We start from the raw sequence: 14,369 nt of genomic DNA, 5'->3' as shown, positions 1-14,369 counted from the left end.
ATGTATCGGGAAGGGCCCGGATCTGGTTATTGCTGAGGTCGAGTTCTTTCCAATTGGTCAAATCACCGATTGTTTCGGGAAGTTCTGTTAGGTCAGTGAAATTACTGCTCAGATTGAGGATCTCTAGCTTTGTCAACCTCCCAATTGCAAGTGGCCATCACTGGTCAAGTTCCCAGGCGCATGATCGGCACTGATGCTTTTCAACCTTTTTCTTTTATTTTGTCCTCCACTTTACACCTCACATGCCTTCTCTCTGTCTAAACAATAATTTTCCACCACCCAACTTTCTTTTTATTTTATTTTATTTTCTTTTATTTTATCACCCACTCACTTCTTATGATGAAAACACAATGGACCCAACTTCATGCCAGCCACATGGGCCTGTCCCTCCGCCAATGCTCTCATCCTTTTCCTTTTTTCATATATATATTTATTTCGCCAACCAATACCACTTTTTTAATTCCTTAATTTATTTTAATAACATGAGTGGCCTTCCTTTTCCATCATCTCCCTCTTTTTCTACACAATATTTTTGTACCACCGCCCACTCCATGATACCCATATTAATATTATTATTATTATTATTATTATTATTATTATTATTATTATTATTTTCACAAAAAAAAAAATAAAAATAAAATAAAAAAAATTAAAAATTCATTCCAGTTGATTTTTCTACATTACCACACCTACCATTCGAGTTTGCCAAACACACTTATTTTATTCATGTCAGGATCAACCCCGATCACAATTTTACACCAAAAAAAAAAAAAAAAAAAAAACAACCACCACAACACACCCAACACCCACAGTGGGATTTTTCTTCTCTACTCTGCTGCAGGTCTCTTCTTCTTGCCTCCGTCCTGGACGGCCCTTGCCGGTGTTGCCTCCGTGTTTCCCACGCCACCGAGCACATTCACTCCCCCCTGCTCCTCCACTGCAGCATATGGCGGACCTCCAAATCGGAACATAACGGTGGCCTTCCGCTTTAGCTCCTTATTTTCCGCCTTTAGCACACTTATCTCTGCTCGCGCATCCTTATACATGCGTTGGAGCAGAGCCAGTTGGGCGTTTAACTGCTGCACCTCATTTGTCCTACTCTGAAGCCGGTGCGACAAGTTTGTGACTGCAGTCATGGTTTCAACACATGACTTCAAAGTATACTGATTGGCCTCAATATCAGTTTGCACCGCCATTTTTTGCTCCACCGACCGCATCGGAAAGTTCAACGGAGCAAAACCAGAGGCGCTTGGTTGAGGTTCACTGGCCACCGCACCAGTTATCTCTCTTGTTGACTCGTTGAGGTCGGGAAAGAGAGTGAGCAGACCACGGGACGAAGAGGCCATATTCTGGGTAGCTGAACGGGAGGACGAGGCCATGTTATGGGTTGCTGAGTGTTTCAGAGAAGGATTGGTTACAGAATGGCAACAGAGTGTTCCAGAATCTCTTTCTCAGAAACGGAAGAGTTTTTTCAAAGGATTTTCGGCGGTTTCAGACTGGTTTGCACAGCCTCCGCCTCAACCTTGATTAAATAGCCGAGGCAGACACGCGCATCATGCGCCTCTCGGCGCTCGCCGACAACATGGGCGCTCCTTTTGATAGGCACGCCTTTTGATGGCACGCCTTTTTATAGATTGGGCACACCTTTTGAGGGTGCGACTTTTTAAGGGTCCGACAAGACTCTGTAAACTGTCCCGACATTGATTCCGGTTAGCTCCTTCATGGGTCCGACAAGACTCTGTAAACTGTCCCGACATTGATTCCGGTTAGTTTCTACAAGGGTCCAGCAAGACTCCGTAAACTGTCACAACAACTGTCACAACATTGTCTGCTACAACGGTCCGACATGACCCCATAAATTGTCTTCTACATCGGTCTGCCATAACCATACAGTCTTCTACAACGGTCTGACACGACCATACAGTGTCTCCTATCCATTTTTTATTTTTTAGATTATTTTCTTGTTTTGTTACTCTCTCCAAACTCAAGTTGGTTAGTTCCTATCCCCCTTGAGTTTGCGGGGGGCTGTTAAAACCTACCATCACCTACTACACCTACCACCACCTACTACCACCTACTACAAACCTACCACTACCACCTACTACCACCTACTCCACTACATCTCCTATATAAGGAGCCCCTCACCATTTGTAAAATACAACAACAAACATCAATCAATAATACAATTCTCTATTTCTCTTTATACATTAAATTTCTACACATGTCTTGAATTCACCTTAATTTTGGGAAATCATCAAGTTTCATGTTGTTTTGTAGCATTTGATTATGTTTTGAGAAGATTAAGTTAAAAGGAATTCATGCATGTCATGTTCATGGAACATTTATAAATTTTAAATTGAATTTTTGCACAAGTAGCAAGCTATTGGGCCATGATTTCTTGAAATGATCTGTAATTCATGATGTGTTATGAGTTTCTCAATGTTTCCTCAAGTTTTGGTCCAGAAGAATCGAGCTTTGATGCCTTAAGATTGAGTTTTGAAGCTTGGACGCAATTCTGGAAATTCAGAATTTTGCTTCCATGCTCGAGTGACGGATTCCACGCTCGAGCGACCACTCTGTCTCACACTGCCAAATAACAAATGAAGTAGTATAATCCATCACTAAAGAGAGGACACTACTCTTTACAAAAAAAAATAGCACTCAGCCAAATAACAAATGAAGTAGTATAATCCATCACTACGTTACACTTATGAAATGGTAAAAAATCATTGTTTGATCTTCAAATCCCAAAAACATTTCCTGTACACATGTACAGGCAGGGGGTGAGCAACCACTAGCTCACCAAGCAATCTCATATTAAAATATTAGAAGATACGCGGGTACCAAAATACTCGTACATATACGTGAAATCATATCATGTCAAAACCATATAATTTTATTACATAATCTCTTAAATCCAATTTATTTAATTAACCACAACAAGTTAACTTAAACAAATAAACATGTTTCAATAGCAACAGGACATCCTTTTCAATTCATTCAATTATCTCATTATCAATTGAATCAAATAATTAAATAATTTATCAAATCCATTTTATACGGTCTCATGAGATGAATGCATATGCCATATCATGCTTAAAATATTTTTCTCATCTTTTGAAAATCTTACGCATAATGCCATTTCGAAAGCACATTAATTCAAAAAATTTAATAAAATTTCAAGATGGTAAATACGACTCAGGTAATTCCTAGGCTGGTATAGTGACCCCGGTCTTTTCTCTTTAAATTATTGTATCCGGACTTAGGTTCCGTGGATCCTGTCATTACTTATTGGTTGTTGTTGTCCTTTAATCTCTTTGTATTTGAAGTATAGGTTGGGTTGGGCGGGTCTGTTACAGGTTGGTTGATTTTAGATGCCAATAGGTGATGCCCAGATTTTGGCTTTTACGCTCGAGCGGAAGTTTTAACGCTCGAGCGGTCCCTTCGTTGTTGCTTCTCCGCTCGAGCGGTAATTTTGACGCTCGAGCGTGATTTTCCATCTCCCAGTATTTTGCTCTGCAGTTCTTCCGCTCGAGCGGTAGTTTTTACGCTCGAGCGTGATCCCTTGTTTTTGCTCCTCCGCTCGAGCGGTGAGTTTGACGCTCGAGCGGGTGCCAGCGCCTGCAAAACTTCTGGAAGGGGGCAATCGACGCTCGAGCGGCTTTCTTCACGCTCGAGCATGATTCTGTGTCTTACGCTCGAGCGGGGCTTTCTACGCTCGAGCGTAGAGTCGATTATATCAGTCCGTGATTTCACTTTTTGGATCACTTTTTGACCTACTTTTCCTTCATAACTTTTTAAAAACCGCCCCTGGAGTGTTTTTATCTCTTTCTCTCCCTCTACACACCTTCTCTCCTTCGATTGATCTACTTAGAGTGAGTTTCTACCTTAGATCCTTTATTAAAAAGTTAGAGTAAGTTGAGGGCTTCGTTTTAATCTGAGAAACTTGGGATTTGGAGCACGTTGGTCTTTGGTCTTCATCTCCATCTTCTCTATACGGATTATTTTCTTCGAGGTAGGGATTTTCCTACTCCAATTTATATGTTTTGTTCTAAGTTTGGTATTTTGATAGGTTGGGGACACTTTGAAAATTTTGGGAACAAAACCTAGTTGAATTGCTAAATTGATTTGAGTAATTAATTTAAGGAAATTGGGGAATTTGGTTAAATCCATGAAATTGGGGAATTTATTGATTAAATGGTGTAGTTGGTTAATATAAATCACTCGCCTATTGAATTGTTGTTATATTTATTTCCAGTCTAGAAATAATTGTTTTGGGCTATCGGTGGAGGATAGTCGTGATTGTTGTAGACATTGCATGTGGATTAGGAATAACTGAAACTAATCACATTGGGTAAGTCATTAATTTAACTATTGCATTAATACAGAAAATACGTGTATTGATTGAGCATTGCATTTGCATACATTGTTTTGTGTGGGAGGAGATAGGGGATGTACTCCACGGTTTAGGGGAAGATAGGGGATGGACCTCTAAACCGGATTTTTGTTTGGGAGGAGATAGGGGATGGACTCCATTAGCACCATTTTTATGTGTGCTTATTATATTGAAGTGTTTTTACATGATTATTGATACAACACTAAAATGTGTATCAAATGGGAAGTATGAAGTGTTCTGATATGAGCATGAGTCTCATTTGTTTTGTTGATATTGGAAGTAATGTGAATGTGATATATAATTCACTGTTGTAAGTTTGGCCAGGTTCTGAGCCATGTTGATAATAATAGAAAGGGAAATATGTCTTAGACATTAGTGTCATGAGACTGTTTAATGATAAAATTGATTATCTTGGTTAACCATCTATTGAATGCTATAGCTTTATTCAATGCTTATATTTGGTTTAGTATTTTTTCTACTGGGCTGTGGCTCACCCTTTATGGGAACATCATTTTCAGGTTCAGGTGATAAGCTACCTCCACGGACTTAGCCTGGAAGGATTTGATGTTTGGGATTTTGAAGACTTGTCTTTAGTTATATGTTTTATTTTGTTATTTTTGAGATTTCATATAAACATTCAAGCCTAGGGCTTAACTTGTAAATGAGTTAGTACTCATCCTTTTTGTGTCCAAGTGTTAGCTTGGAAAGATGTAAGCCCTTAGGGCATTTATTTTGATGTTGCAGGATGTTACATGTGATGTCTTTCAATAAGAATACTCTGATGAATAACTCAAATGATTCATTTTCTTTTATAAATGCATGTTAATGTTATGGTTATTATGGGTTTATTTTGAGGGCGTTACAACTTGGTATCAGAGCGTACCGGGTTCGAATACTTTGGGTACGTGGGAAGTGATTAGTATCACAATGGGTTCGTCTCGCTTGATAGAGACTTAGATGTACTGTTATGTGCTTATATGATAGCATGTTTATGTGATTATGTGGGTATGGAACGTAGTTTCTAGGATGTTAATTGGACCCTTGAGTTTCTAGTAGTCTTGTTGGAAAGGCACTTGATCAATGCTGTTTCCAACCGGAACTATAGTAACGCTTTGGGACTATTATTATCCAGGAATGAAATTCGTAGGTGCTTATGTGATTATGTGCTTACGTGGAATGAATTATTTTCGTCCAATGCATTAGGACGCGAGTGTTTAGTTTCGGCACATTTATTAATGTGCTAACGTCTTTGTTTGTTTCCTTTATTAGGATGTCAGGGCGAGGACGAGGACGCGGTAGGCGTGGTAGGCCGGGTAGGCAGGAGGTACCGGTGCCAGAGGAGATTCCGGCAGTTCATGAGGGAATTGGCCAGGCCAATGTGGCCGAGCCAGTAGGCCAGCAGGCTATGGGCGCTTTAGCCCGAGAGATAGCAGGGGCATTCAGGGAGTCAGTAGGCATTCTTAGGGCTGAGAATCAAGCCCACGTTGTTGTTGCGGATGCAGGACCTTCCTTTCTGAAGAGGGAGTTCTTCCGGTCTAATCCGGATGGATTTGTGGGTGATCCTAAAGAGCCGCTTAAGGCAGACGAATGGCTCGAACAGACAACGAAGACGTTTGAGATGCTTGGCATCGAAGACGAGGGGTTGAAGGTGACCTTGGCATCATTCCAGTTGAAGGGGGATGCGGGTCAGTGGTGGAAGTTCACTAAGGGGCGTATAGGAGGTACATGGGAGGCTTTTGTGAATGCTTTCCAGGAGAAGTTCTTATCTCCAGCAGTTAGGGAGAAGCTGAGAGACCAGTTCTGCCAGCTTAAGCAGTCGAGTTCTTCAGTGGCCGAGTTTGAGGCTGCATTTACTAGTTTATCCAGGTTTGCACCTGAATTGGTGGCGTCTGAGGAACGCCGTTGTATTGAGTTTGAGAGGAAGTTGAGGCGTGGCCTCAAGCTGAGAGTTGGGGGAACTATGATTCGGGATTATGGGCGTTTGGTTGATGCTGCAGCCCACATGGAAATCATGATGCAGGAGGAGGAGGAAGGACAGAAGGGCTCCAAGAGGAGTCAGGATGGTCAGAGTGATGGTAGGAGACAGAAGGGTTTTAATCCCCAACAGTCTCAGAGTAGCTTTTCTAGATCAACTTTTCCTGTGCCGAGTGCTAGTTCGGGGAAAGGCAGTCAAGGAGACATTACCTGCTTCAAATGTGGCCAGCTGGGCCACAAGTCTCCAGTTTGTCCTCAGAGGGGAGGAGTGCAGAGAGCAGCATCATCTTCGGCTCGATCACAGAGCCAGAGTCAGGGTAGAGGCCAGCCACTATCGTGTTATCAGTGTGGTCAGCCAGGGCATATGAAGAGGTATTGCCCGCAGTTGGGTGGCACACCTGGTGCACCTGGTTTGAGGCAGATTCAGGGTCAACAGCCAGCTCAGTCGGGTCAGGCCTCGAGGGCCAATCAGGGGGCTTCATCGTCTCAGTCGGTGCAACAATCTTATGCTCCTAGGGGTGAGCAGGTTGATCAGAGGTCATCTGGGCGCGTGTATGCTGTTACCGCGCAGGATCTTGTACCGGCTCCATCTGTTGTGAGAGGTACTTTCTTGTTTTGCAACTCGGTTGCTAATGTTTTGATTGATACGGGTGCATCTCATTCCTTTGTGTCTGCTGCATTTGCATCTGTTTTGGAGTTGGAGTTAGCACAGTTAGCATCTCCTATTTGTGTAGTGTCGCCTCTTGGGGGTGAAATGATTTTGAAACACGGTGTTAGGGGTTGTGATATAGAGGTTGATTATCATAGAATCCCATTTTCCTTTGTAGTTATGCCTATGAGCGGTTTCGATGTTATTTTGGGTATGGACTGGTTATCGTCATACCGGGCAGTTATTGATTGCTACCGCCAGAGAGTCACTTGTTGTACCGTGAATGGTGAGTGTTTTCATTTTCTGGGGGACCGTGTTGGTAGTGTTTTGCCACCGGGGTATGTTCCGCGAGGACGGAGTGAGCTTAGTGGTCTACTTGCTAACCTTTCGATTAGTGAGGACGGTGAGACTCAGATTGTGTTGCCAAGGGTGGTGTGTGAGTACTCGGACGTTTTTTCCCGAGGATCTTGTTGGTTTGCCACCGCATCGAGAGATTGAATTCTCTATTGACTTAGTGCCCGGCACGGCGCCGATTTCTATGGCACCCTATCGTTTTGCCCCAGCTGAGTTAGTTGAGTTGAAGATCCAACTCCAGGAGTTGCTAGATAAAGGCTTTATACGTCCTAGTGTTTCGCCTTGGGGAGCACCGGCCCTCTTTGTTAAAAAGAAAGGTGGTGCTTTGAGACTTTGTATAGATTACCGGAAATTGAATCGGGCTACGGTTAAGAATAAGTACCCTATGCCCCGTATAGATGATCTGTTCGATCAGTTGAAAGGTTCCCGTTGTTTCTCGAAGATAGACTTGAGATCAGGTTATCATCAGTTGAGAGTCAGGGAGGAGGATATTCCAAAGACGGCATTCCGTACGCGGTATGGCCACTATGAGTTTTTGGTGATGCCATTTGGGCTCACCAATGCACCGGCAGTATTTATGGATTTGATGAACCGGATATTCCGGGAATTTCTAGATCGTTTTGTAGTCGTCTTCGTGGACGACATCCTTATCTATTCACCTTCAGAGGAAGAGCACGAGGAACACTTGAGGGTGGTGCTTGATTTACTTAGAGCCCATCAGCTTTATGCTAAGTTTGGGAAGTGTGAGTTCTGGCTAGAGGAGGTGAAGTTCTTAGGCCATGTAGTTTCTAGGGAAGGGGTGTCTGTTGATACATCCAAGACAGAGGCAGTGCAAGATTGGGTACAGCCTAAGAGTGTGTTTGAGATCCGCAGTTTTCTGGGATTAGCTGGGTATTATCGCCGGTTTGTAAGAGATTTCTCCAGATTAGCTTCGCCTTTGACTAGATTGACTCGGAAGGGAGTCAAGTTTGCTTGGAGTGAGACTTGTGAAAAGTCGTTCCAGGAGTTGAAAGTTAGACTGACCACTGCTCCAGTCTTGATTATTCCGGAGAGAGGGTTGGGTTATGCAGTCTATTGTGACGCCTCACGAGAGGGTCTTGGTTGTGTGTTGATGCAAGAGGGGAAAGTGGTTGCCTATGGCTCACGTCAGTTGAAAGTTCACGAGAAGAATTACCCTACGCATGATTTAGAGTTAGCAGCTGTGATATTTGCCTTGAAGATTTGGAGACATTATCTTTACGGTGAGAGGTTCGAGGTATTCTCGGATCATAAGAGTCTGAAATATCTGTTCACACAGAAAGACTTGAACTTGAGGCAGAGGAGGTGGATGGAATTTATTGAGGATTATGACTTTGAATTGCATTATCATCCGGGAAAGGCCAATGTGGTGGCCGACGCCCTTAGCAGGAAACCTGTTGGTGACATAGCTAGTATAGCCATCCGAGAGTGGGAGATGTTAGGTGCACTTGGAGAGTTTGATTTGCTTCTGGGCGAATCCGTTGAGGCTGCGGCCTTGTTTTCTGTTGTTGCGCAACCTACACTTGTGACTCGAGTGTTAGAGGCTCAGAGGGGCGACCTTGAGGTAGAATCCCTCCGTGAGAAGATTTCTGGTGGGAAGGTTGAGAAAGGTTTGACGGTGTATCCCGACCTGAGTGTGAGATACCGAGACCGTCTGTTTGTACCGGAGTCTCATCGAGAGGAGGTACTCCGAGAGTTTCATCATTCACGCCTTGCGGTGCATCCGGGAGGTACTAAGATGTATCGGGATTTGGGTCGCCAGTTTTGGTGGCGGGGTATGAAGAGAGATGTGGCAGCTTTCGTATCTAAGTGCCTTACTTGTCAGGAAGTGAAGGCCGAACATCAGAGGCCAGCGGGTTTGTTGCAACCCTTGCCTATTGCCGAGTGGAAGTGGGAGCATGTCACTATGGACTTCGTTGTAGGTCTTCCGAGGACTCAGCGGGGCAGTGATGCTATTTGGGTGGTTGTAGACCGGTTGACTAAGTCGGCGCACTTCATTCCTATGCGCGTTAGAGATTCAGTAGATCATCTTGCCAACTTGTATATTCGGGACATAGTGAGGTTGCACGGGGTTCCAGTGACGATCGTCTCCGATAGGGACCCTCGTTTTACTGCCAGATTATGGCAGAGCTTGCAGAGCGCCTTAGGTACTAAGTTGACCTTTAGCACAGCTTATCATCCTCAGACTGATGGGCAGTCCGAGCGTACTATTCAGATCCTTGAAGATATGCTTCGGGGTTGTGTTCTTGACTTTAGCGGGTCGTGGGAGAGGCACTTGCCATTAGTGGAGTTTGCCTACAATAACAGCTTCCAGTCTAGTATCGGTATGGCACCGTTTGAGGCCTTATACGGCCGACCGTGTAGGTCTCCTGTTTGTTGGGCCGAGGTGGGTGATGCACCTCTGTTGGGTCCGGAGTTAGTGAGGGAAACGACGGAGAAGGTTGAGCTTATCCGTAAGAGGCTTGTTACAGCCCAGAGTCGTCAGAAATCTTATGCCGACCGTAGGAGGAGACCTTTGGTGTTCGAGGTGAGTGATCATGTCTTTTTGAAGATATCACCAAGACGGGGATTGATGAGGTTTGGGAAGAGCGGGAAGTTGTCCCCTCGATTCATTGGTCCTTTTGAGATCCTTGAGAGGATTGGCGAGACTGCTTATCGTTTAGCTTTGCCGCCGCAGTTGTCCGGAGTACATGACGTGTTTCATGTGAGTATGCTTCGGAAGTATGAGCCGGATCCATCACATGTATTGGATTGGACCGATTTAGTAGTTGATGAGGATGTCTCGTATGAGGAGAGACCGGTTAGGGTCTTGGATAAGCGGGATCAAGTCTTGCGAGGCAAGACCATTCCTTTGGTGAAAGTTTTGTGGAAACATCACGGGGTGGAGGAAGCCACATGGGAACGTGAGTTGGAAGTCCGCGAGAAATATCCGGACATGTTTATTGATTTGTAATCTTGTAGTTAGATTTTGTCATATTGTCGAACTTTAAAGCTTTTTATATATGTCTTAAGCTGTAAAACATTTAGAATGTTTTGGTTAATGGAAATATTTTGGAACTTGCCTCGAAATGGAAGTTTAAGGGAACATTGTATATATTGAATATATTGAAAATTGTTGAAATTGAAAGAAAATTGCATAGTGATAATGCAGGTTGAAATATATGGTTGTTTTTCATATTGTGGCATGCCTCTTTGTTAAGAGATGGAATGGCCGATGTTGGGTCAAGTTGTTTATTAGTGAGTTATCATATTGTTGGAATTTGAGAAAAACTTGTTTTCGAAACCTTGTGCTTAATTTCGGGGACGAAATTCTTTTAAGGAGGGGAGATTATAGTGACCCCGGTCTTTTCTCTTTAAATTATTGTATCCGGACTTAGGTTCCGTGGATCCTGTCATTACTTATTGGTTGTTGTTGTCCTTTAATCTCTTTGTATTTGAAGTATAGGTTGGGTTGGGCGGGTCTGTTACAGGTTGGTTGATTTTAGATGCCAATAGGTGATGCCCAGATTTTGGCTTTTACGCTCGAGCGGAAGTTTTAACGCTCGAGCGGTCCCTTCGTTGTTGCTTCTCCGCTCGAGCGGTAATTTTGACGCTCGAGCGTGATTTTCCATCTCCCAGTATTTTGCTCTGCAGTTCTTCCGCTCGAGCGGTAGTTTTTACGCTCGAGCGTGATCCCTTGTTTTTGCTCCTCCGCTCGAGCGGTGAGTTTGACGCTCGAGCGGGTGCCAGCGCCTGCAAAACTTCTGGAAGGGGGCAATCGACGCTCGAGCGGCTTTCTTCACGCTCGAGCATGATTCTGTGTCTTACGCTCGAGCGGGGCTTTCTACGCTCGAGCGTAGAGTCGATTATATCAGTCCGTGATTTCACTTTTTGGATCACTTTTTGACCTACTTTTCCTTCATAACTTTTTAAAAACCGCCCCTGGAGTGTTTTTATCTCTTTCTCTCCCTCTACACACCTTCTCTCCTTCGATTGATCTACTTAGAGTGAGTTTCTACCTTAGATCCTTTATTAAAAAGTTAGAGTAAGTTGAGGGCTTCGTTTTAATCTGAGAAACTTGGGATTTGGAGCACGTTGGTCTTTGGTCTTCATCTCCATCTTCTCTATACGGATTATTTTCTTCGAGGTAGGGATTTTCCTACTCCAATTTATATGTTTTGTTCTAAGTTTGGTATTTTGATAGGTTGGGGACACTTTGAAAATTTTGGGAACAAAACCTAGTTGAATTGCTAAATTGATTTGAGTAATTAATTTAAGGAAATTGGGGAATTTGGTTAAATCCATGAAATTGGGGAATTTATTGATTAAATGGTGTAGTTGGTTAATATAAATCACTCGCCTATTGAATTGTTGTTATATTTATTTCCAGTCTAGAAATAATTGTTTTGGGCTATCGGTGGAGGATAGTCGTGATTGTTGTAGACATTGCATGTGGATTAGGAATAACTGAAACTAATCACATTGGGTAAGTCATTAATTTAACTATTGCATTAATACAGAAAATACGTGTATTGATTGAGCATTGCATTTGCATACATTGTTTTGTGTGGGAGGAGATAGGGGATGTACTCCACGGTTTAGGGGAAGATAGGGGATGGACCTCTAAACCGGATTTTTGTTTGGGAGGAGATAGGGGATGGACTCCATTAGCACCATTTTTATGTGTGCTTATTATATTGAAGTGTTTTTACATGATTATTGATACAGCACTAAAATGTGTATCAAATGGGAAGTATGAAGTGTTCTGATATGAGCATGAGTCTCATTTGTTTTGTTGATATTGGAAGTAATGTGAATGTGATATATAATTCACTGTTGTAAGTTTGGCCAGGTTCTGAGCCATGTTGATAATAATAGAAAGGGAAATATGTCTTAGACATTAGTGTCATGAGACTGTTTAATGATAAAATTGATTATCTTGGTTAACCATCTATTGAATGCTATAGCTTTATTCAATGCTTATATTTGGTTTAGTATTTTTTCTACTGGGCTGTGGCTCACCCTTTATGGGAACATCATTTTCAGGTTCAGGTGATAAGCTACCTCCACGGACTTAGCCTGGAAGGATTTGATGTTTGGGATTTTGAAGACTTGTCTTTAGTTATATGTTTTATTTTGTTATTTTTGAGATTTCATGTAAACATTCAAGCCTAGGGCTTAACTTGTAAATGAGTTAGTACTCATCCTTTTTGTGTCCAAGTGTTAGCTTGGAAAGATGTAAGCCCTTAGGGCATTTATTTTGATGTTGCAGGATGTTACATGTGATGTTTTTCAATAAGAATACTCTGATGAATAACTCAAATGATTCATTTTCTTTTATAAATGCATGTTAATGTTATGGTTATTATGGGTTTATTTTGAGGGCGTTACAGCTGGTGTCTGCAAGTAGACTATACAAATACTACTAATTTTTTATTTTTATCAGTATTAACTGGAAGGCTCGACACCTGTAATCTATCATTTTTACCAGTATTAACTGGAAGGCTTGACACCTATCATCTACACCACTTTTCAAGACTTACCACCGTATTTACCCCAAAATCATTTCATGAAAACTTGTTTCCTAACATTCCTTTCTCAATGCAAAGTTTTCAAATCAAATTTCAAAGCTCATCATTATCAAATGAATTGATATGCCAATGTAATGATTAATAATACGATGCAATATTTCTTCTACTTTCAATACTTCCACACAATATTCCTATTGTGATCAAAATTCTCATTTCTCATTTCAATATAATTTCTCAAGATGAATATAAATACTTTTATTTCAATTCATCCATGGGATAACAAAATCCCCACACTTAGAGTAATCTCAATCATTACTCACTTCAAGACTATATCAACATTTTTGAACAACAATTTCCAAAACTTTAACAATTCTTATATTCCATAAAAACCATCATTTATATGTAAACAAAATAAACAATTTTTCAAATATCATTTATTTTGGCACACAAAAATATCTTCAAAGATTGTCAACATCTTTCTTAAAAACCCCCAATTTCTAGATTTTCTCACCAAAACCACTCATCTTCATTTATTGAAAGAAAGTAACCAAAAACATCTCTTTTCACTCCTTACAGTTCAAAACCCTCAATTTCTATTTTAAAAGGAACAAGAAAGTAAACCCACTTTCAAAAAAAATCTCTCATCTTCTTGAATTAACAATCAATTTTCAAAACAAATCAAAGGATGATTTCGAAAATCATCCAGGTCTTGCAAAACCATATATGTATATAACTCAAAAGAAATCTCTACTTACTAAATATTACCATTTCCATCCTACTATGTCAAAAGTTATGGTATAATCTTAATAAAACACTTTTAACCATAATGGGTATAACCTTTTAACCAAAACTAATTTAATCTACTAAATTATTAAGTTTGTTGTATTAAAAAAATTTCAAATTAATAATAATAAACCTAACTTATCCCTCAAACATAACTATATTTCAACATAACCATTTTTCATGCCAAGCTATTTAAAGAGGTAATATTTTTACCAAATTCTCTACCAATAACAATTTCACAACTTTTTCTAAAATTACTTAACCAACATGATATTTACATAAAAAATTATGAAATATGCCTAATAGTAACATTTTCAAGATTATGAGTTCGAAAGTCCACATTTTACATTTTTATTTTTATAAAAATGAAAACAACTTAATTATCAACATTTCATCTTTTATAAAATATCATAAATATAACACTTTTAGAGTTTTTAATCCCAAAATAACTCTATAATTCCTATTTAAGCATTTACTCCATATTCCTCAACATTAATTTATTTTTCTCAAAAAATAAATTCCAAATCAAAGATAAAAAAAATTCTACTTTATATTTCTCAAAATAAATCATCTAATCATAATATGATGTAGATACAATCCATACAACTATTAAATTCTATTTTCAAATTTCTTTAACAAAATTAACAACACAAAATAATTTTTCCAAAATCAATTTCAAAATACC

Source organism: Camellia sinensis, chromosome 8 (genome assembly GCF_055761805.1).
Source record: "Camellia sinensis isolate YWXY chromosome 8, ASM5576180v1, whole genome shotgun sequence".
In the NCBI taxonomy this organism is placed as follows: domain Eukaryota; kingdom Viridiplantae; phylum Streptophyta; class Magnoliopsida; order Ericales; family Theaceae; genus Camellia; species Camellia sinensis.
Note: the sequence above shows the minus strand (reverse complement) of the source record.